This window comes from Tamandua tetradactyla, chromosome 7 (genome assembly GCF_023851605.1).
Source record: "Tamandua tetradactyla isolate mTamTet1 chromosome 7, mTamTet1.pri, whole genome shotgun sequence".
In the NCBI taxonomy this organism is placed as follows: Eukaryota; Metazoa; Chordata; class Mammalia; order Pilosa; family Myrmecophagidae; genus Tamandua; species Tamandua tetradactyla.
In genome coordinates, this window is record NC_135333.1 from 83,245,510 (window position 1) to 83,271,182 (window position 25,673).

At 37.9% G+C, this 25,673-nt stretch overlaps 1 protein-coding gene and 1 pseudogene across 1 annotated transcript in view; both read left to right on the plus strand.

Moving 5' to 3' along the window:
- PDE3A (phosphodiesterase 3A) overlaps positions 1-25,673 on the plus strand; it is a 342,518-nt gene that overhangs the window by 43,236 nt on the left and 273,609 nt on the right. The window lies entirely within an intron of this gene.
- On the plus strand, positions 141-16,150 carry LOC143689872 (HIG1 domain family member 1A, mitochondrial pseudogene; annotated as a pseudogene).

The following is a 25,673-nucleotide window of genomic DNA, read 5'->3' on the forward strand; positions in this document are numbered from 1 at the left end:
CTTCAGATTCTCATATATTTGAGAATATTTTACAAAATTACTGTACTGACAATAAGTCTTGAGAGGTAAAACTTACCCTAATTTTGAATTTCTTATGGCAGCAATTCATAAATGAAAATTATGGTGTAAGTGCCGCGAGCATGGACTTCTGTCTGGCAAAGGTTACTTAAACTTGAAGAAACATCTAGAAGTTTCTGAATTCACCTACCCAATTCCAGTCTGAACTGCTTCTGAATGAATAGGGCTGACCTAGATAATTAATATATTATAAATGCCCTACAAAGCCTATTAAAAGTCTGAAAGTGGAGAGCTTAATGGGTGTTTTAGGTAGTAGAAGATTCTTCAATCATTGTATCAACCAACACAGATGTTTCTCTATCTTCATATGATGAAGATCAGGGATCTAAACTTATCCAAAAAGCTAGAGAGGTGCCATTTGTCGCCATTGGGATGGCAGGTCTTGCAGCAATTGTTGCATATGGATTGTACAAACTGAAGAGCAGGGGAAATACTGAAATGCCCATTCACCTGATTCACAAGTGTGTTGCAGCCCAAGGTTTTGTTGTGGAAACAATGACTCTTGGTATGGGCTACTCCATGTATCGCGAATACTGGGTGAAACCTTAACTTTGGAAGAAGAAATGATGTCTTGGTCTTGTTGAAAGTATTTGCTTTGGTTAAACACTTCAAATTGAGGTTACACATGTATGCTGAAAATAAATTATTTGAGTGCATTCAGACAATGACACAATATTTTGAATATTGGCTTCTTCTCTTTCAGGCTTGATTTGTCTGGTGACCAAATTATTGGTAGCAAGTCCACTAACTAGGTCATTCAGGGAAATCAAGTTAGCACAAAAGAAACGTCATTCAAATTATCTTGATAATGGTAAAATGTCCACATTCTTAAACTCTTATGATGAAATTAGTTCTGAAAAAGACAGCAGGCAGAATATCACATTGTTTGGCTATTATGTAAGAATGCTATTTACCCAAATTAATTTAATTTTCTTCTGCCTACCTTCTACACTGGTTTTATATTTTGGTTTCTAGGGCTGGTTGACTCTTAAAGAACTCTTTCAGAGAAGTTCATGGAATATAACATTGTAATGTCTCCCACAACTGAACATATGTGTGTTTAAACTAAACCTAAAAACCTGGTAATAGAGCTGCTTAGAAGTAGTATTTATTTTAGAATCATGCTTATTAATAAACATGAGAATAATTTAATTAGGGATTCCATTTAGCTCTTTCATAATTGCAGAATTATATTTTTACTGCTGTTATAAGAATAACTTTTAAATGTCATCTTTAAATAGAAGTATATAAAGTGCTAATCAAAAAGCAAATGAAGACTTTAAATGTGTATAGTATTTGTTTATTTTCTCTGTAAGATTCATAAATGTTAAAACACATTACCTGTATTGAAGGTGATAAGTAATTTATGAACAAGTTGGTTTGGCAAGGGATTATACACAAATTTGACATATTACAGAATGCTTTGCTGCGCTTGTGAAATTTTCTTGTCTGACTTTACATTCCATGGTGATAACATGGTAAATGTATTATTATTAAAGTGAGTGAACATCAAAAAAAAATGTCTGAAAGTATGCATTTTCCCCATAAATATTATAAAGAGGAATGATAAAATTTATAAAACCTATTCAATATGAAAAACATGGAATAGTAAAAGCTGATATTTGTATGTGTTTGTTATGTTACTTGGCAATTTACCGACATCATCTCTGTTATGAAGAGTAAATGAATTAATATAAAGCATGTATTTGTGTCTTGCGTATAAATATGTTAGAAATTTTCGGCATTTACAACAATGATATCAACTGCTATTAATTGCTATTAATTATTAATATTATTATTAAAATACTAGAGAACTAGTAGTTGGGAGAGCCTGTAATTGAACCCCAGGCAACTTGATCACAGGTCCATTCTCTTTTTCCACTAGGTTCTGGTTTTCCTGTGTAAAAATTCTAGGGTAGTCCAAAAAGATCCCAGAGTCTCTTTGTAAGTGGTCCTTTACAACAGATTTTGGAATAGAAGCTAGTTTTGGACTGCTTATTAAACTGCCTCTTACTGGTTTTGGCTTTAAGTCAAGTTACTTTGTCACAATTTTCATTCTATTAAGTATTCCGGAATAATAATAATACTACCAATCTCAGATGTGTTTGGAGGATTAAGTTAGGTAATGCATGTACATGGTTGAGCACAAATCCTGGCACAAATAAGCTCTCAATGCAGGTTAACTGGTATTGTCACATAGAAGACTGTGGAGCCTGCTGTCACTGGCTATCCGTGCTTAGCTTGTAGCCTGGTTTATGTACACAAAACTTGATGATGTGCTATTTTTTTTAAATATATTACTTTTCTATCTTTTTATTACAGAAGTTGTAGCTTTACAGAAGAACCATGCTGAAAATACTGAGTCCCATATACTTACCTCCTCACACAGACAATTTTCCCTATTATGAATATTTTGCATTAGTTTAGTACCTTTGATAACATTGATGAGATATCACTGTATTTACACCATTGACTGCAATCCATAGTTTACATTAGGGTTCATTGTGTTGTACAGTCTTATGTTTTTTCTTAATTTTAATTTTAGTTACATATTTGTAACCTGAAATTTCCTCTTTAACTACATTCTTATAATTTTTATATAAAATTAAGTGGTGTTAATTACAATCACAATGTTATGCTATCATCACCTGCACCCATTAACAAAACTTTTCTATCATGCCAAGCAGAAACTCTGTACCAATTGTTAGAATAAAAATGCCTTACTTGAAAGTGAATAAATACTCACCCGATTGTGGAGAAGAAAATAATTTATTCACAATCTTGCAAGAAAAATGGTGGCCAGTGTGCCAAACAGTAGAATGCTGAAATGGTTATATACCTGTGCCTACTTTGCAGACTCTCTCATTTCTCCACTGATTGGATACTCCAGAGGCTATAGCCTATCCGGATAGTCTAATTTGAGCTTCCCACTGACGGTTCCCCCTTTGATTATATTTTACACTTTAATGACCCTGCCATTAAGGATTTGGCACCAGTTCTAGGCTTCCATCAGCGGCCTCCCCTTTCCCTGCCTGCATCACTTTGTATGAAAGCTAGACTTAGCTTGATTCCTACAAACTCCCTCTCTGTCTTTTCATACCTTTAGTTTTCACATTTTAGTCTCTTTCAAACCTGATAAGAGCTTTTTCACACTCCTCATCATAGGGATCTTTCTCTTTAACGTGGTTCTTGATGAGTTTCTGAACTAACCCTTGGGCGCATGGGGTAATGCAGCACCTAAGTGCTGTGAGTACCCAGCTATGATGGTTAAGGAAGTTAGCATGGACAGTGCTGCCCCTTCCCATTCCCCAAACCAGTTTTCTAATCATCTCATGAGGGGGTCATCAGTGCCTGAATTTTTTGCCAATTCTTCGGATAAGGCTCTCAGACCTTGTAAAGCATTGGTGATAGTTCCATTTGGGGCTGTATTATAGGGGATACGTGTATAACAACTACCCCTGACCATAACGCTAATACCTCCCTTTTCGGCTCACATCATGTCTAGGGCCATCCTAAACTTCCATGTCATTCGGCTAGTAGCATCCGACTCTTCTGCTCTTCCCTTAATTGCATCCTTGGTGTAATTGATCTGATTAACCCAATCCACACTTTTGTTGATAGTGACCCATCAGAATAAGGTTGATTTAAATCCTGCAGCTACTTAATTTCTAGCCTTAAACTCATTTGGAATTTCCCTTGGCACCCCTACTGTCTAAATCAACTCGATCTTTCTCCTTTTCAAGTGCCAGTGTGAATGGGATGGCCGATTGGACCAGAGTACAGGTCTCTTTCCACTTCTTGTGTAAACTGGATGGAGGATGCCCTTTCTACAGTGCCACCAAAGGCCTGCTTATGGTGTGGTTAAACTGGAGAAATTGCCAACATTATCCTCAGTCATATCCCATGCTTGGGTACATGAGACCATGGTCCCAAGGTTCTATCTAGACAGACAGGCAGAGTGTTTTTTTGAACCGAGGTGAGAAGCTGGTATGGCCTTGACTTTTCCATCCCTGACTGGAGGGAAAAGAGAGGACAACGTACTACAATTTTCTCCAGGAGTAGTATTCTGAAAAAGGAGTACTATGCATTTAAATTCCTTCTCGTGTTCCTCCAGACCCATCGGAAAGGGCACAGCAAAGAACAGTGGGTCAACCTGTTGTGCAAGTGTGACAGTTGCTTTTGCTTAGACTCTGATCCATTCCACACAGGCATTTGTATCTCTGTCCCTACCCTTGTGGTTTGCTCCAGATTTTCTGTTCTGTTCACCCTGACAACTTTGAGATTAGTTTGTATTGGGGAAACTAACTTTTAGCTCAGCGTCCTTAGGTGATATTGAAGAGTTAACTGGAGAGGGCATTATTGGTGTTAGGATGGACTTGTATTCTGAACCTTCCTAGAGGGTTTTTCCAGTGAGGTCTGCCCCCATCCCATATATTCTATCGCTGTTATTCCATCTCTGCTCCTGCCCCCTGCTGGATGTTTGTCTGCTTTCTTTATGGTTATCACCACCAGGTTACACGACCTTCAGGTTGTGAAATTAATTCCAGATTCACGGTTCATCCTTAAAATTGGGTAGTCCATCATACATCATCCCAGGAGGGGCAATGAGAAACTCAATTTTTAACACCCACTTATTGGTTCTGGACCCAAGTATTTGTTTTTACCACTTAATTGCTTTTGATTTGTTAAGTCTCCAGTCTGTTATTTGCCAAATATCAAACGTTAGTCCCGGAGGACAGGACCCATTCCCCCCAGGATGTAACATATCCCTGGCAAATATTTCAGAAAGCCTGTCTTACCCTAGACTGCCTCAGCCCAAGATCTCCTTCCCCCATATCGCTGCCTTCCTGCTCTAACTTCTCATTATTCAGCCTCTCTGGCAAATGCATTCTTGTGTAAACTCCCCTTATTTATTATTTGCCTTCCAGCATTTATGACCCTGCCAGCCTAAGGCAGCATTGAAATTTCAAACTTTACCAATGGAAAGCTGCCAGCTCCAAACTTAGCCCCCTATTTCTGAAAACTAGCCAACAGAGACTTGCCTAACTCTTGCCCCTCAATTTTTTAACTCTAAACCTTAAAAAAAAAAAAACAAAACCTATTCCCCCCACCACCACCTCGGGGCAGCGTTTTTCTTTTTCTTTTGAAATGCTACCCGGATGACTCTTTTTTTCTCTGAAATAAAGCCTTTGCCTAAACTCTTTAGTTTTACCTCCTTCTTGGTGAGTTTGCTGAGTTTACTTTTCATCAAACTGTAGTTTGGGGCTTTAAACCTTCAATTACATTCATTACCAATTTGACAGGGCTTGTTGCATCCCCAATTTGGAACACTATGACTAGTATAATTATTCTCATTTTTTAAATTGGGCCTCAGATCCCTCATCTGTGTCTTCCTTGGGTAAGAGTCACTATTAACTATGTTAAAGTACAGAATCCAAACTCCAAATCCAAAACTTCTTTTACCCTCCCAACTATTGTCTCTTTAACATGATTTTAAAGGGTCCAAAGTTGGAATTATTTCCCAGGAATCGGACAGTGTTGTTGGGTACTTACCATCCGGCTTAGGTACTGGGCTTTTCACTTGGGTGTAGTGAGTCCAGCCTTTCTCTGCCGTCCAGATGGCCATTTTAATTGTCAGTATCATTCCATGCCGGTTGGAGTTTAAACTCTTTCCACAGTTTGATGAGGACCCAACTCCCAGGTTGATGTTGACGGGCAGCAAATTCAAGAGGTGGGGTGTGGGCCAGCAAGCCAAGGTGCCTGAGGGATGACAGAGCAGAGGACAAAGCCAGTATATAATTCTTAAGCAAGGGGTCCTTTGCAAAGTCAGCTACTGGCATGGTCTATAAAACTAAGAATAAGTTATTCGCTGCTGAATACAAAGGAGGAACAGTCATAGGATACATATTCCCATTTACATAAGGAGAAATTGGAAGGAGCACAATGGTCACCGGACCCAAGCAGTTTTGAAAATCTGCAGGGCAAACTCCATTAGATTTCAAAGTTTAAGAGTCGTTTATCTTCAGGCTTTACAAAGCGGCAGTCCCTCCCTTTCCAAGGGCCTATACAGCAGTGCCTCTCTGAATGCAACCCTGGGAAACCCTGGGGAGACCACACCCCTCTCGGCTCCACCTCCTCCAAGCATGGGGGCCACATATGGGCTCTCTGTCATTTCCAGGGCACATGCTCAACCCTTCCACGTGGTGGCAGCCAGGCTCTCCCCAATTCCCAAGGAATGTGCTCACCCTCTCTCCAAGGCTTGAGGCAGTACCACTCCTCCACCGCGAGGTGGAAGGCCCATCGTCTGCCTTCAGGGCAAACTCACCCCCTCCAAGTGCTTGGGTGGGTCCGCTGTCCTGGCCCCAGGCCTTCTGACTTCAGATCCCAGCCTTCATAGTTCTGTGTCCAAAGCCATTTTCCTTTAATGGGTCCCTTCCCTGCCCCTCCCAGTCCCAACTAGCAGTGGCTTTTTTTATGCAGATGCTGCAACACTCTCGCTGCCCTTCGATAGAGTCGTTTCGGGTCTACTACTGTACATTAGCCAGTCCCATGGGTATTGTTAGGTCCCTTCCCCACAAGCTGCTCCCAGTTTCTGGAATGTACAGCAGAGGGTTTATAATATGGTAATCTCCCCAACTGATAACAGTCAGTTTGAGAATGGAGACTTTAAATCAATCCCCTTTTGCGCCTGTAACTGTGAGGGAGCTACCGAGAATTCAATCCCCTTTGTGACATGGGTTACAGAAGATCGAGCTGCCCTAGTGTCCATCAAAAATGAAATTTTCTCCCTGACATGGGCCCACCTATAGATTTCCCAAAGGTTCCTGAGATGATTTACCAAAGGACTCTTGAGATGAGGAGGCTTTAACCTCCCTAATTTTCAGAGTTCATCAGGGCTATCCCCCGACCTTCTTTCTTTAAATTCGGGCGTTTTGAAACGACCAGGTTTCCCACAGTGATAACACCCTGCTGAGTCTTGTGTCCTCCTCACTCCGTTATCCCCTTTGGCTCAGATTGTTTCTTTTTTGCCTCTGCGTGTCTCCTCCCTGATTTATCTCTAATTCCTTCTTGACCATGTGGTCGACTGTGCTCAACATGACTTTACCTTGTTGTTTCTGCTTTTCTTCTTCCCTTCTCACATCCCACTATCTCTGATGGCGCGGCAGGGGAAGCCGCTCAGCTAAGTGACTTGGTTTCTGAATTTGGCGGGCGGCCTGGGGAACATCCAGCCGGTGTTTGTGCTGGTCCTTCGGCCAAACCCATCCCTGACACTGGTCCCCACCCCCAGAGGGGCAGCAGCTGTGCAGTCCTGGGAGCCTCGAGTTAGGCCACACAAGGTGGAGGGGTTTGGGGCTTAGAGGAAGGAGCCGGGTGGGTGTCGACCCATGCTCTCAGCCCTGGTGCCTCTGCCTGCCCTGGTCTACCAGGTGTCCCTGGTTCCTGGGCTCAGCAGAGACCACAGGTCCCTCCTTGCAGTAGTGACCAGTACACAGCTAATGGCTACAGAGCTGCCTGGGCTGGCTTGTGCCCCGCGGCCACTGCAAGCAGAGCCTGTTCTCAGCACCTCTTTTCTGCTTCACTCTTGAATAAACAAGAGTCCCGGTAACTGGCACCTAGGAGACACCCAGTGACTATTTTATCCCCTCGCACTGCTTCTCCAGAGCAGATTAGAAGCCTAGACCCCCCCTCCTGTCCTTTCACAGCCCTGACACTGAGCAGTTCTGAGCACCCCCCTCCCACCTGCTCCCCACCTCCTGCTCATACTACGCCTCAGAGCAGACAAACAACAAAGTCCACACCTGCGTGGAAGAAGGAACAGATGACCCTGCATCTAAAATAAAATGTGGAAGCAAAGAAGGGAGCCCGATTGGGTCTTAAAGGTCACCATCACCAGTAAAGTTGAGTACAGCAAAACATCACAACTAAAATACACTCTGAGACTTTCTTAATAACTCCTCTAGTGGTTTATTCTCCCACCTTTCTATTTTTCTGGATCTTTTTCTGAATGTCAGCCCAAGACATCTTTACATCCTTGGGCCACAGGACTAGTAAGAGTCCTTACCTGAGTATTTCTTTCCTTGGTCCCTCAACTTTTGCAGGTTAAGCAGAGGGAGTTTTGTTTAAGTTCATTCCTCAAAACCAAACAAAACAAACCATCATATCCAACAAGATTTTGCTGGAAAAGATGCATCTTTAACTAAGAATCCCTTATGTCTCTTTAATCATCCAACCTCTCCTTGGCTCAGCCACTTGTCTAAATAAATCAGAAAGCAGGCTTCTTTTCTGCCACTTCAAATAATGCCAGCATTATTGGGCAGAAGTAGTTGGCAGGTCCTGTCGGAAGAAACCGTAACCCTCCTAGGAGTCCAATTCCTGCACTGACACTGAACTCCTACGAAAATGCTCCCATATCAAAATAGTTTTATTCATCCATTTGCTTCACTCTTAGTAGTAGTAAGTCTGCTTTTGGCAAATTCCTGCATTTGACAAAGGAATTTATTATAGAGAAACCCAAACTCTACATCAAGTTGTCACATACCACTTTGAATAGTTCTATTGAACCAAACAGACAAAACTAGAAAATTACCAGAATATCAGTAACTCTGGGTACTTTCTTCAAGTCCCTTTTAAGGACTTAAAATTACTGGATAGTACAAACTGTCTTTTCCTTGATACCCCTCAAAGTCTTTATTTAAGTTCTGAGATTTGGGTATAGCCAATTTTATTCCCTGTATAGTGAGGCCTTAAAGATCCCGCACTATACAGAGAAATGTTCCCCCCAGGGGAACCTATAAAGTTCCCCCTCTCTTTTTCCCTGGTAGGCTGACTGCCTCTACCCACTCTGAGTCTTGCCTTGGTTCCTTTGTCTTACTCACTGCCGGACTCATCAGAGTTCATCCTGGCCACCAAGGTAATACTTAATAGCCTTTTTCCTATCTTGGTCTGTGCACAGAGTTGCCTGGTCACTGTGGGGCAGATTTCCCCTTCCTCTTTTCTTCACAATTGGCAGATCCTAGCATCTGGTCTTGAGTCCTTCTGGCTGCTGGAGGTGGACCCCCAATGGCGGAGTCTGAGACTGCTCAATCAGCGGGGCACACCTTCCCTTTGTCCTCCCTGGGGTTCCCCCTCTGAAGCCTTGGGTTCTGGACGAGCCCCCAGATTGTTAGAAAAAAATGCTGTACTTGAAAGTGGATAAATGCTCACCTGATTATGAAGGAGAAAAGAATTTATTCATGATCTTGCAAGAACAGGTGCCAACCCGGAAAAATGGTAGCCGGCTCACCAAAGAATAGAATGCCAAAATGGTTATACCTGTGCCTAGCTTGCAGACCCTCGTTTCTCTACTGATTGGATACTTCAGCAGTTACAGCCTATCTGGATAGTCTAACTAATTTGAACTTCCCCCCAAAGATTCCCCCTTTGATAATGCTTTATATTTTAATGACCCTGGCCATTAAAGATTTGGCAACAGTTCTAGGCTTGCGTCAGAGGCCCTCTCCTTTCCCTGCTTGCATCACCTTGTGTGAAAGCTGAACTTTAGTTTGATTCTTACACAATTAAGCATTAACTTCACATTCCCTACCCCCACCACATGCCCTAGTATTCTGTAATTCTAGTTTCTGACTCTGAATTAGCTTATTTTAATTATATCATGTCAGTGAGATCATATATTTGTCCTTTTGTATCTGACTTATTTCACTCAATATGATGCCTTCAAGGTTCATCCATTTTGTCAAATGTACCAGAATTCCATTCATTTTTTACAGCTAAATAATACTCCATTGTGTGTGTGTGTATATACACACGCCACCCTTTTTCCCATCCATATGTTGATGGAACTTGAATTATTTATACCTTTTGACTACTGTGAGTAGAGCTGTTATCAATACAGGTGTGTTGATATCTGTTTGAGTTCCTTTCAATTCTTTGGGGGTATATACCTAGAAGTGGGATTGCTAATTATATATGGTAATTCTGTCCTTACTTTATGAGGAGCTGTGAAACCATCTTCCATAGCAGCTTAACTATTTTATATTTCCACCAACAGTGAGCAAGTGTTCCTATTTCTCTACACTGTCTCTAACACTTATATTCTCTTTCCTTTTTAATAGTGGCTATTTTAGTAGGTATGAAGTGATGCATCATTGTAGTTTTGATGTGCATTTCCCTAATGGCTAATGATAGTGAGCATCTTTTCATGTCCTTATTGGCAATCTGCATATCTTCTTTGGAGAAATGTCTATTCAAGTTTTTGTCCATTTATAAAAATTGGGTTGTTTGTCTTTTTGTTGTAGAGTTATAGGATTTAATTATATATTCTGGATATTAAAACCTTATCAGATGTGTGATTTTCAAATATTTTCTGATTCTGTAGAATGTCTTTCAACTTTTATGATGGAGTCCTTCACACAAAAGTTTTTAATTTTGATGAAGTCCCATTTATCTATTGTTTCTTTCATTGCTTATGCTTTTGGTGTAGTCAAAGAAGCCAGTTCCTATCCCCAGGTGTTCTAGTTTGCTAGCTGCCAAAATGCAACATACCAGAAATGGAATGGCTTTTAAAAAGGGGAATTTAATAAGTTGCTAGTTTATAGTTTGAAGGCCAAGAAAATGTTCCAATTAAAGCAAGGCTATAAAAAATGTCCAAATTAAGGCACCAAGAAGAGGTTACCTTCACTCAAGAAAGGCTGATGGGTTCAGCGTTTCTCTCTCAACTGGGAAGGCATGTGGCGAACATGGCAAAAGTCTACTAGCTTTCTCTCCTGGCTTCTTGTGTTATGAAGCTCCCCCAGGGGGCATTCTCCTTCAGTTCCAAAGCTGGCTGCTGGACTCTTTGGTTCTCTCAGCCTTATGGCTCTCCTCAACTCCGCTGTGGCTTTCTCATGCTCTAGAAAGGGACTGTCTCCAAAATGTTTTGTCTTTTAAAGGATTCTAGTAAGCAACCCCATCTTCAATGGGTGGAGAGACACCTCCATGGAAATCATCTAATGAAAAGTTACCACCCACAATTGGGTGGGCCACATCTCCATAGGAAAAATCAAAAAGCTCCCAGCCAGCAATATTGAATGAGAATTAAAGGACATGGTTTTTCGGGGGTCCACCTCAGATTCAAACTGGCACATTCCACCCTTTGAACGCCAAAAAGACCTGTTCTTTTCAAATGCAAACTACATTCATTCCATAAAAGTATCAGAAAACCTTAAAGCATTTCAGTAGCTCAGAAAGCCTTAAAGCATTTCAGTAGCAATACAAATACAATACAAAGTCAGAAACAGTACAAAATCTCATCAAAGTCAGCCACTGGCAAGGTCTGTCTTAAGGCAAAATTCTCTGGCTCTGGACCTGTAAAAACCAGAACAAGTTATTTACAGCCAACATATAAAGGCGGAACAGTCACAGGATGTATATACCTATTTCCATAGTGGGAAAAGAACACAGGGTCACAGGACCCAAGCAGTGTCGAAAACCTTCAGGACAAAGTCTATTAGATTTTACAGTCTGAGATCATTTTATCTTCAGGGCTTTAGAAAGCAGCAATCCCACCCTTTCCAGGGGCCTATGCCGTGGCCCACCTCTCTCTGAATGTGAGCTTGGGGGACATTGGGGAGATCACTTTTTTCTAGGTTCCACACTCTCCAAGCATTGAGGCCACACCCGTGCTCTCTGCCATCTCTGGGGCACATGCTCAACTCCTCCACGTGGTGGCAGCCAGGCTCTAATCAATCCCCAAGGAGTGTGCTGTACCCTGTCCAGAGCATGAGGTGGCACCACTCCTCCACTGCACTGAGGTACAAGGCCCATACTCTCCCTTAGGGGCAAACTCACTCTCTCCATTTGCTTGGGCAGGGCCACTCTCCTAGCCCTAGGCTTCTTGACTTGAAACCTCAGCTTCCATGGTTCTGTTGCTGAAGTTATTTTTCCTCTAATGTGTCCCTTCTCTGTCCCTCTTAGTCCTGATTGCAGTGGTTTTCTTTATGCAGATCTTGCAACACTCTCATTTGCTTTCTATGCGGTAGTCTTGGATCATGCCCATCAGACATAAGGAGTTTCCACATATCTTTCCTGAATAACTCCATGTCCAACCCTGGCTTTCTCTGAAATGGATGGCTGGTTCCACATTTGGTTAAATCCTAACATGGCGATCTAGTCTCTGGAGTCTTCCTTCTTGGAAGCCCAGAATTTTCCAGAGCATCAATTTCTGGTTTCTTTGTACCCAAGAGTTGAGTTTTCAGCTTATCTCTTGCCTGTCACATTTCACCATAAGCTGTGAGGAGAAACCAGGCTGCGCTTTCCACATTTAATTTGCAAATCTCTTCTGCTAAATATCTGAGTTCATGGCTTTTAAAATCTTCTTAAAGTCAAAGCCACTAGTAATTTTTGCCAGATTATCTGTCATTTTAAAACAAGGCTCACCTTCCTTGGCTATAATAACACTTTCCTCATTTCTGTCTAAGGCCTCATCAGAAGTGTCTTTAGAGTCCACATTTCTACCAACAGTCTCTTCAAAGCATTCTAGGCCTTCTCTAGCAAACTCCTCATAGCTCCACCAGAATCTTCCCCTTATCCATTTAAAAAGCTGTTCCATCATGTTTGGGATTTGCACACTGCAGCAGCACCCCTCTACTCTGGTTCCAAAATCTGTTCTAGTTTGCTGGCTGCCAGAATGCAATATACTAGAAACAGAATGGCTTTTAAAAAGGGGAATTTAATAAGTTTCTAGTTTACAGTTCTAAGGCCAAGAAAATGTCCCAATTAAAGCAAGACTATAAAAATGTCCAGATTAAGGCACGAAGAAGAGGTTACTTTCACTCAAGAAAGGCTGATGGGTTCAGTGTTTCTCTCTCAACTGGGAAAAAAGCATGTGGTGAACATGGCAAAAGTCTGCTAGCTTTCTCTCCTGGTCGTAGTTCTATGAAGCTCTCCCAGGGGTATTCTCCTTCTTCAGCTCAAAGGTTGCTGGCTGGTGGATTCTGTGGTTCTCTCAGCCTTGTGACTCTGTTCATCTCTGCTGTGGCTTTCTCGTGGCTCTAGAAAGCGACTCTCTCCAAAGTGTTTCCTCTTTTAAAGGATTCCAGTAAGCAGCCCCATCTTCATTGGGTGGAGATACACCTCCATGGAAATCATCTAATGAAAAGTTACCACACACAATTGGGTAGGTCACTTCTCCATGGGAACAATCAAAAAGCTCCCAGCCAGCAATATTGAATGAGAATTAAAGGACATGGCTTTTCTGGGGTCTGCCACAGATTCAAACTGGCACACCAGGTCTTGAAGATGCTTCTAAAACTTTTATAATTTGGTTCCTACAGTTAGTCTTTGGTCCATCTTGAGTTAATTTTTGTTTATTGTGTGAGTAAGGGTCCACCTTCATTCCTTTGCATATGGATATCAATTTTACCCAGCACCATTTTTTTGAAGAGAATATTCTTTCCCGATTGAGTGAACTTGGCATGCTTGTCAAAAATAAATTGGCCATAGATGTGAAGTTTATTTCTGAACTTTTAATTAAATTCCATTGGTCTGTATGTCTGTCCTTGTGCCAGTAGCATGGTGTTTTGATAACTGTTGCTTTGTGATAAGTTTTAAAATCAGAAAATATGAGTCTTCCAACTTCTTAATTCTTTGTTAAAATGTTTTGCCTGTTCAGGCCTACTTAAACTTCCATATAAATTTGATGATTGCTTTTTCCATTTCTGCCAAGAAGACTATTGGAATTTTATTGGGATGGTGTTGAATCTGAAAATTACTTTGGATGGAATTGACATCATAATAATCCATGAGCTAGGAAAGGCCTTCCATTTATTTTCCTAGCTTCCATGAGCTAGGAAAGGACTTCCATTGGTAAAAACTTTTACCAATGTTTTGTAATTTTCCATATATAAATTCCTTATGTCCTTGGTTAAATTTATTCCTAGATATTTGATTCATTAGTTGCTACTGTAAATGTTTTTTTCATAATATCCTCTTCATATTGTTCATTACTAATATATAGAAAAACTACTTGCTTTTGTATGTTGACCTTGAATCCTGCCTTTACTGACTTTATTTTTAGCTATAGTAGCTTTGATATGGATTTTCAATGTTTTACATATATAGGGTCATTTCATCTGCAAATAGGAAAAGTTTTACTTCTTCCTTTCCAATTTACATGCCTTTTATTTATTTTTTCTTGCCTAATTGCTCAGACTAGAATTTCTAGTACAACATTGACTAACAGTGGACATAGTGAGCATCTTTGATCCTTGTTCCTGATCTTAGAGGTTTTCAGCATTGAGTATGATGTTAGTTGTGGGTTTTCTCCTTTATAGCCTTTTTCATTTTGAGGTTGTTTCCTTCCATTCTCAGTTTTCTATGTGTTTTTATCAAGGGTTTGCATTTTGTTAAATGCCTTTTCTATGTCAATTGAAATGATCATGCATTAATTTGCTTCATTCTATTAATGTGGTTTATAACATTAATTTTCTGATATTGAACTACCTTTGCATACGTTGGATAAATCTTGCTTGATCATGGTGTATAATTCTTTTAATTTATTATTGAATTCTTTTTACTTGTATTTTACTGAGGATTTTTTGCATTTATATTCATTAGGCATGTAGGCCTGTAAACTTTTTTTTGTTATGATATCTTTATCTGGCTTCATTTCTAGGGTGATGTTAGTCTAATAGAATGAGTGAGGAAATGTTCCCTCCTCCTCAATTTTTTGGAAGATTTTGCCCAGAATTGGTGTTAATTCCTTTTGGAAATGTTGGCAAAATTCAGCCTTAAACCATCTGGTCCTGGGATTTTTCTTTCTGGGCATGTGGATGATGACTGATTCAATTTCTTAACTTGCTATTGGGCTGTTGAGGAGGAAGAGGTGTTGGGGAATGGGTTGATAACTGATTTAATCTCTTTACTTGCTATTGGGTTGTTGAGATCTTCTCTTTCTTCTTGAGTTAGTATAGGTAGTTGTATGTTTTTAGATATTTTTCAGTTTCATCTAGGTTATCTAATTTTGTTTGTGTATAGTTGTTTATAGTATCTAGTGTGAGGAAGTTCCTTTAGCATTCTTATAGGACAAGTCTAATGGTGATGAACTCTGTCCTAGTTCACTAGCTGCTGAAATGCGATATGCCAGCAATAGGATGGCTTTTAAAAGGGGGAGTTTAAAAGACTGGGGGCAGGGGGAGAGTTTATTAAGTTTCAAGTTTACAGTTCCAAGGCCATGAAAATGTCCCAGTTAAAGTAAGTCTATAACATGGCAATGTCAGCTATTTTTCACTCCAGGCTTCTTGTTTCATGAAGCTCCCCTGGGGGCATATTCCTTTTTCATCTCCAGAAGTCTCTGGCTGCATGGACTTTTGGGGTTCTTGGGGCTTTCAAGCTTTTTCCAAAACATTTCCTCATTTAAAGGATTCCAGTAAACTAACCAAGACCCACCTGAAATGGATAGAGTCTCATCTTCCTCTAATCAAAGGTTAAAACCCACACATGTGGATGTGCCATATCTCTGTGGAGATAATCTAATCAAGTATCCAACCTACAGTGATGAATAGGGATTAAAAGCAACAGCTGCCTCCACAATATGGGTCAAGATTAAAACATGGCTTTTTTTAGGGTACATAATCCTTTCAACCAGCACAAATTCGTTCAGCTTTCGTTTATCTGGGAATGTCTTAATGTTCACGATGTAGTTCTCTTTAAGTTTATTCTATTTGGATTTCACTGGGATTCTTGAATGTGCATATTAATGTCTTTCATTAAATTTGGGAAGTTTTCTACCATTATTACTTTGAATATTCTCTCGGCCTTTTCTTCCTGCTGCTAATGGAACTCCCTGAATGTGTTTATTAGCATGCTTCATGGTGTCCCAAAGGTCTCTCAGGTTCTGTTCACTTTTTTCCATTATTTTTTTTCTACTCTTCCTCCCAAATCATTTTAGTTGTGTTTTCTTCATGTTTAGAGAATCTTTCTTGTGCCAGCTCCAGTATGCATTTGAAACCCTCTAGAGAATTTTTCATTTCAGTTATTTCTGTTTGGTTTCTTTTAAAAATGTGTATCTCTTTGTTGAGATATGTTCATTCATCGTTTTCCTGATATTCTTTTGTTTTCCTTTATCTCCTTGAGCATTTTGGAAAACATTCTTTTAAAATGTTTTCCCAAGATGTCTAAAGTCTGGTTCTTCTTTAAACCAGAATTGATCATTTCTGCATTTTTATCTTGTTCCTTTATAGGGCCATCATTTCCTCTTCCTGCCTGCCTGCCTGCCTGCCTGCCTTCCTGTCTTCCTTCTTTCCTTCCTTCTTTCTTCCCTCCCTCCCTCTGCCTCTCCCTCCCTCCCTCTCTCCCTCCTTCCTTCCCTCCTTTCTTTCTTTGTCTTGTAGTCTTTTGTACACTGTATTTTTTAATATTTTCAAACTGCTTACTCTGTGATTTAGTCCCTGAGCTCTCTGTTCCTTAAGTTTATACCTAGTTAGTGATATGACAGATTTATTTGAGTGCAAGAGCTAACAAAAGCAAACCAAAACCAAAATACACCATTCAGTTTTTGAAAATTGCCTCTACATTGGCTGAATTTAGCCCTCTTATCAATATCAGCTCAAGGTGAACATTCATGGCATACTTTTTTAGGAACTACACTCTCCCTTGTCTCAGTTGAGCATTTCTCTTATTTTTCTGATAATCAACTTTCCCTATCCATTTTGTATATGTTTTATTTAATTTACTTGCATTTTACAAAGTGCATTAGCTCAAATTCTTTCTGAAATGAAAGTAAAAAAAATAAAAATGATTAGCGTTAATATTTTGGTCCATTTTTCCAAGTTTTTCCCAATATTTGTATATTTTATGCAATTAGGAGAAAATAGTGTATCTATTGATTGATGTTCCATCTGCTTTAACATCATAATATAACCATTTTCCACAAAATTAAAATTCTGCCAACATCACTTGAGAGATTTTTAATAGTCTATGTTTGTGTCATTTATACTTAAACACTTCTCTGTTGCTATTTAGACTTGGCAATTATTTTTGGTTTTGTGTGTATAAATAATACAGAGTTAAATATTTTTATAAATTCTTGCTTTCATTTCTATTTGTTCCAAATATATTTCTATACATGAGATTCTGGGTACAGAATTTAGGAAACTAAGGATTCTGTGCTTTAAAATAATGATTTAATTAAAATTGGAAGCAAATCTTTTTAAAAAGATATTAATATCCAAGAGCAGTGGTTTTCAAAGTACTCTGTTGGCATATCTTTGTGGCTGCAATTTAGATGATAGAGCTGTACACCAAAGAGAATTTTTTCATATTTCTTTTTTACTTATAGCACATGAAATTTTATTTGCTATTTAATAATGTTGCATTTCAAAACCTCAGGTTATGATAAAAAAAGGATAGTCAAGATGTATGGCTTCATACAGCTAATGTTTTTGTTGCGCTTTATAGTAAAATATAAATATTGTAATATATTCATCAACATTTTGAATATTCAGTAATAGGTGTTAAGTAGTAAGGGTTCAGGGACTGATAGAAAGCTTCTAAGTGACTCCTATAAAAAATCTTTCATGCTTCAATCCTCCAAACTCAATCAAGTCATACATGGCCCATGTCTAAGTATTACGTTATTAATTAATGTGTGAGAAGGGTCCAAGATTCATGCTGAAATTGACATGATGTGGAATAGAGGCAACCTGGGATAAACTAGCATCCAGGAAGAATGGAACCTCATCTGATATTTATAGGTAGCAGGAATCTTGGCTGGAAGTAAAGGTTGGGTCAGGAGCTTTCACTAACTCTGGAATTTGGAGCCATTTGAGGCATTTCTACTAGTACTGATGGGACAAGGAGGCCCTCAGGTGAAGGGCGGTTACATATTTTTTTCAAGAGCAAGTAATAGGAAGCCTAAACTTTGCATTCCATTGCTTTATACAGCAAGAGTCCCTGAAGGATTGTGTAACTATATAAAGCCCCCATCCTGGCTGCCAGATTTACCTCTAGACATATATGTTTCTGGACACTGCTCCTAGAGATTCTGATTTTGTAATTCTGTGGTAAGCATTGTTTTTGTAGTTCATCCTGTTTAATCTCATGATTATTAGATCAGAGAAGTACTTGATAGTTTAAAAACTATTCCTGTGGTAAACATTTAGTTACTTCAGTTTGCTGTCAGACACCAGATAAGATGCCAGCCATTAAAAAAGGGGTATGTCTTCCTCTTTACTCAGATGTTCTAGAACTGGTAGGCATTTGAATTATACTTCGTAGGAATAAGGGAAGGGAGGATGTATGGATAAAAGGTGTTAGACTTGTTCAGTACTGTCCCAAACTAGTAGAACTAGGTTAAAAAAAAAAAAAAAAGGAAAAATGTTTCTTATGATCATAGGAATTGTTTAAGAATGAGCTGAAACACAGTTTGATGAGAATAAAATAGAAGACACGGTAATGGTAAAATCATAACAGTGATAATAAATTAAATAGCAAAGAAAGATATTTTAGATAAATTCATATGTCCCATGAGTCCAAAAATTGTTAAAAGCATTGAATTAACCACCTTAAAACATGGCATTTATTCGTATGCATGCATATTTGTATACTTTTCTACTTCTGCAAAAGTTGACTTTTAGCCACTTAATCTGGCCTTTGTGTAAATATAATTTTAATGTGTTGGTGCTCAGGGCAGATTTTATACCAATGGTAGCTCTAAATTTGATGATCAGATGAGTTAATGCTTTTCTAAATGTCTTTATCAGACTTAATCTGTGTTCACACCAGATAACAAAACCCAAGGCTGTGTGAATATGCTATTGGTTGTGAGGTTTGTGGCTTTAATTGCAGCCAAGTTAATCTGTAGAATTTAACAATTATACTGCCATCTGTCTCAAGGGTTTATAACTCTGGTATAGAATAAGCAAGTAGCATGAAACACTTGTACCTGTGTGTACTGCTCAGTTTTATTGGCAATAATAAAACAAAACAAAACAAAACAAAACAAAAACACATGCTGACTTTTGCTCCTGGGAACAGAATCTGTTTCTAACCTTTGCTATTACCAGGAAGTGGGAGAGTAAAATGGGGCCTGGTTTTGTGGCTGGGCCAGAGCACTCCATGTTCCTAGAGTGGTATTCAGGTTTCATGTCTGTCTAGCTTCTTGCTCCTTTGAACAGCTTGCCTTTGAAGTCCTAAAAACATAGATTGGTAATGAGCAACGTACAGTGAAAAGTGGGCAAATATTTGGAAAATCCAAGCTCTGAAAACAGCCTGCCTAGGATAATTTGGACTGTGTTATAATTCTCCTTCCCTTTTCCACCTAAATTACAGAGTTTTACCAATATAATAGTGTATGTTTCCTATCAAATAATAACTGAAGAGTCTCAAGCCACTTTTATTTTGAGACAGAGCTATTGCTGTATTTACTTTACATTTTATTTTAAAATTTATGGTAGCACAAACTGTTGTTTAATATAGGAAAATGAAAATTCATCCCTTGAAGTGCTTGTTGGAATTAAGACATGGAATCAGAACAAAGAATTTTAATATAATTTTTAGGTCATATATTTGATCTAATACCTGACATATTGTTAGCTTAGTCTTTGAATAAAAACAAACCTTTCATGATGGTGCAGTTATACAGAGAAGATAGGATTTAACAAATGAATATGAATGCCGAATCATTAAATCGATACCTCTTTTAGTCTCCAGTATTTTAGAGCAGCTTGAAGTAAAAACCTAAAATTGTGAAATTGTAACCCATGTCAAACTCTGAAATATGTTCTACAACTAAGCGTGGTGCTGTGTTTTGAAATTTATAGCTTTTTTTTGTATATATTATTTTTCACAAAAAAAGAAGAAAATGTCGATTGTGATGCTAAAAAAATATTTAAGCCCTTTAGCCTTCTATATTCTGGAGCAGCTAGAAGGAAAAATCTGAGAGTATTGTATGGTAGCCATGACAAACTCTGGGATTTGTCTTGTAACTTCTTGTTGAAGAGTGCTTTGAAAACTATTGCTTTTTTATTTCTTTGCTTTGTATATATGTTAGACTATACAATAAAAAATGTTAAAAAAAACCAAAAACCTTTCATTCAAACATGTTATCATGGATGGCTCCCATTCTAACATACACAGTGCCCTATTTCAGACAATGTTAACTTGTGTCAGAAATAAAATTAAGAAAGTCTTATTTCCACCAAGGTCATGTTCTAAAAAATAGAGAAGGACATGAAAACAGCTTAATCTAAATTTAGGAGAATACTAGAAAGCTGTAGACCTATCAATACTTTATTGTCTCTTCCTTCCTCCAAGAAAATTTAAACAGGCTAATTGTGCTAAGGAGTCCCAGATGGAAAACACTTATAAATATTTTTATATATTTAGGAAGATGTGAACTTTATAAGGCAATCTGGATTATTTGCATATCTTACCTTGGCAACAGCTGTTAAAACAGTAAATAGTATTCTGACAAAACTACTATAGACTTTGGGAATTTGGTTTAAAATGTGTTTGCCTTTTTAAAATTTCCTCTTTTTTTTTTAGTCATGACTGGCAGAATATAATGCATGTATTTTTTTGAAAATATAATTTTGCCATATTGATTCCCTTATCTAATTTATTATAATGATTTTGTTACAGCAATGGTTTAATGTTTCAGTTGTGTGATGTTAGACACGTTATACTGGAAATCACTGGAATATGTAGCCAACGAAGCCTGTTTTGATTTTACTTGTGTTTGGTTTCATAATAATGTCACTTTCTATAGTCAAGTCTCTAGGGAAATGTAGGCCTTCACTAATGAAAATATACAACATTTATTAAATATACAGAGGAAATATATACATATGTGAGACAGAGGTCTATATAAATCCTTGTATCTTCATAGATATAAAAGTTAATTAAAAAAAAAGACAGCTCTGTTAGGAAGTCACTTTCCCCTGACAATGTATCCATCTCCCTTTCTCTCTCTCTTTCATAGTCACAATGTACACATACCCACACACAGACTCACACATTTATGCTCATATCTGTCTTGGTTGAATTCTTTCTTAGGACTTGAATCCTGAACTGTTTTATGGTACACGTAAAGCTAGGATTGAAGTTTTTTTTAAGTGCACACTTTTCATATGTCTTGAACTTGTTTTCCTGTGGCAAAGGGATACAACCTCATGCATCTGGACAAACAAAGGTGTACTTCAAAAACTTTCAGAATCATAAATTCTGGTTTAGAAATAATTACAGAAGTTAAGTGGACTCCCACGCGTTAAGTTATAGTATTGGTGAGTGGCTGCTTTTGCTTTGCTTCTCTCTTGTTTTCATTGTCCCCATGTCACCTGCATTACTGTGCCTCTTCTTAAAAGTTTGATTCCTATTTTAGGAGTGGCCTAATAGAGCCCTCAAACTTCTGGTAGCCTCCTAGTGGTGTGCAGAGCCTGTCACCTAAAATTTTATGACCTTCTGCCTCTGAACCCCCACAAGGTATGACTGTTGATGGTAAATTTGGGGATAGAAGGTGGATTTTTTATTCATATGCTAGAGACATAGAAAGAGAAGATAATACATATAGTAATAACTAATAGCTAGTATAAGTAAGTAGCAGTATCTTTTGGTGAGGTGGAAGTTGGTGAGAGACGATGCTAACTTGAAGTAGAAAGTATTGAGGTTTTTGCACTTCTTAGCACAATCATAGGTACTATATTAAAAATATATATAGTTATTACCAAAAGTAAAACTTTTAAAGAGTTAATCAATTTTAGCTCAGAATTCTTGATAGTATTGTAGTAATCCTATTAGTTCTCACTTTATTGTAAAATGACTGTAAGATGAGGTGGTCACTTCTTAGTTGTTATGAAGGGAAAGGGTAGAGTTGAGAAAGGAAAAGGTGGTGATTAATGGAAACAGCTGGAACAATGCATCTTACCCTTTTTACATTTGGAAATAATAATTTCCCTTTTCTCCCTCTTTTCCTGTCCCCTTCCCTCTTTTAATTACTTCCCTTAGATCACAAGCTTCCATTTCAGTAGGGAAATAATTTAATAAGGACACATAGATGTAGAGGAGCATATGGTGAATTGTTGACTACTTTATAAACTAAAAATCTGAATGTAAACTTATGATTTTATTTTCTAAAAGATATTCTTTCATTGTCAGTTAACATTAATTCACAGATGAATCAATAATGAAGTACCTCTGTCCATGCAAAATAAGTAATTCTTAAGGAAGTCATGTGGAATAATGTTTACATCTGCCCAATGAATGACATACAGTGGAACTATTAGGCATATGCGTCAGAATATCTGCTTATTAGAAAATTATCATAAAAAATATGCAGGCTCTATCATGATACACCATAGAGTAAACCAAACAGCCAGTAACAGACTCTGATAAATCTTAATAATTAATAGTATATCTAGAATAGAAGAATACAAAAACCTCATGACAATGAACTGCAGTATGACATAGGCTCCTATCCTGAATTCCAACCATCACAGTACTCAGGAAGTCCTGCTACCTCTCCATGGATGGCAAAGCAACCACACTTCTCAGCTGAATGAGGACTTAGCGTGCTCAGGAAATTCCAGTGATCAGATGCTTTTAGTTTTACTGGTTTATAGCCCTAAATCTTGAACAAAAATGATAATCTGTGGAATCCTATGTCATTCATTTGAAAGTACTAACAAATGAGCTTTTTTTTTTTTTTTAGATATCTTGGATTACCAGGAACACAAATAGATTGTTAACAAGAGCCAAGCTTTTAGATTAGTTTAGGTGACCAATAATGTCTGCTGGTAATTCATATTTTTCAGAGTAATTTTCTCTTTAATCCCCAATATGGTTGGTGGCTTACAAAAATCAGAAGGGCTCTTTCCCCTAGAAGATAGGTGCCAGGAGGTTGAGTGATTTTTGGTTTTTGTTCATAATGCAATGTTTATGATGGTTCTGCATCTTTCAGTTCTCATCATGCTTCTCTTCTATACTTAAGGGAATAACTCACTTTTTTGAAATCAAGTCTCATCACAATTTAATTAATTTTAATTTTTCATTGACCTAAGGAACTTTATTTACAAGTATGAATGTACATTCATATTTGTAGTCATGAATGCAGCCATAAAAGCTAACATTTACATAGTACTGATGTTGGGCCAGACATTATTCTAAGTGTTTTATAGATAATAATTTATTTAGTCTTTACAACAGCCCTAGAAGTGACCTTTATATTTAGGTTTCATTTTAAAGTCATGTTCAGCATGTCTATGACCTATTTTTGTGTGCTTGTCATGGTTCTATTTGATGGAATTAAGGCAAACATAGGGAAGTACGATGATGATGATGATGGTGGTGGTGGTGGTATCCCAAATGTTTGGCCCATGCCTGTTTCTCTCAGCATTTATTTATGGTAAAGAGGCAGTGTAATATAATGATTATGAGCACCAATTCTGGAGCTAGTCTACCTGGTCTTGAATCCTAACTCTGCTTCTTACTGGCTAAGTTATTTTGGCAAGTTTTTTAACTTGTCTATGCTTCAATTACTTCATTTGCTAAGTGTATACATAAGATTGTTATCCAGATTAAATGAGTTAATATTTTTAAAGCACTTAGAGTGGTGACCAGCACATACTAAATAAAGCACAAGTGATAAGATAAATATATAAATAATTTGGAATGTATAGGCTTCATTGAAGGGACAATATGTAATTCTGTGGATGAAATTTGAAGCAATGAGAGAGGCAACTAAGACTTTTTGTAACAAAATATAGTGAATTATCCCAGATATTTATTCCCCTCTCCTGCAATCTGCTACACATTTGAATTCTCTGTCTGTCACTGGAGCAAGTGTTTGCTGGCTCCAAATGAGAACTGAATATGAAAATTTTCAGTTTGTGAAAAACATCTGGAGGTTTCACTTGACTACCTACTTAATTTGAGCCAACTGTATGATGCAACCACTTAACTGAAGGAAAGAAAAAAACCTTAAGAGTTTCTTAGGAAGTATAAATAGAAATAAGGTTGTCCACATCATAGGAAGTCATAGATTGACGTACTTCATGCTGGTTGGATCCCAGTGGGAATACTGTATTCTGTCCAACACACCATAATTTTAAGAAGGGTATTAACGATCCAGAGTGCCAGAAGTCTGGAATCCTGTCAAAACCAGTTGAAGTGGGGATGTGTAGCCTAGAGGAGATGACTGGGAACCGTAACACCTGTTTCCAATTATTTACAATGTTGCCATTTTAAAAAAAGGCCTGCGTATTACTATAGAAAGCGGAGGTAGAATCAATGTAATGGATTTTAATGTATTAAGTATTTTAAGTGCAATAATTGGTGGGGATGGGGTGAGGGTAGGGACTTTAACAACTAGAATGTCCAGTAATGAGCATAGCTGCTTTATAACATAATGTTCTGCTTAACAATGAGTACAGAAGCTGGTTCTTGCAGGAATACTATGAGAAGAATTACAGTATGCAATTGAAGCTTGGATGTGATGACTCACATTGACTTAAAAAAAGCTTATGTATTCATGTCCTCACTGGGCTTGGGTAGTAAAGAAATTAAATCCCTGGGAAATTCATTAAGATTTCAAGATTGTTACATAAGTACATGGAGGGTTACATTAGATTTAATGTGCTATGCCTACTCCACATAACCAAAAGAAGAAAAAAACTATAATTGGTTCATTTTTATTCAGTCTAGTTTTGAAATCTTATTTAAGGGTGAATCAAGGAAGACAGGGTGATATGTTTCCCCAATTTTCAAAAATTCTTTTAATTTAGGTTCAGTACGGTTAGTAAGAATTCTTTATATGTATGCCAGCAGAAATGGTTTGATGTTGGGATCTGATCTGAGGAAACCCATGTTTCTTATCCCTGATATTTAGTTGCTTATAATCTGAGATGGGCAGATCTGCTATGGGCCTTTTCATTTTATATATCGACAATTTATAAGGTTCATTCCAGTAAAGTAAGTGTTCTTTAAAGATTGCATGCAAATGAAAATGTATGGGGGATATAATAGAAGATAGCTGTGGTATGGCTCCGGAAAGTGACTTTGTGTTTTGTAGCCATGTTTCTTTTTTAGTTTCCGTTCTTGTGTCTTTGAATATAAGTTTTTATTGTCTGATAGGTCTTAGAATTCCTTTCAACTCATCAAAACATTTACCTTTATTGTATTAATACCACATGTCAAGCATTAGATTATGTTCAGGTACATTAATTTGTTCCAGTTTCTTTAAAAAGGCATTGAAATTGACCTGGTAACTTTACATTGTTCTCAAACAGGACAGGAATATTCGCACTATATTTTTCAGTTCATTTAATGAATTTAATCATATATTACATGTATTTCTACATAGGATAGAATATTGGAGAAGTAAAGAAGGATGATCTAAATCCAGAATTTAAAAGGCACTTTCATATTAGGTTTTCTGCTGCAGTGATGGATAGCATGAGTTTGTTATAATCTAGAATATATTATGGTCCTACCAAACTATTCAAACCAATAATAATAGATACACCTTAGGAATTGTTTCTCCTCATCCATCTAGTGGTTCTGGTTGGTTAGCAAGCATCTGATATTATTCCAATCTGAATTACTAACACTTGGTGATGGTCCATCCA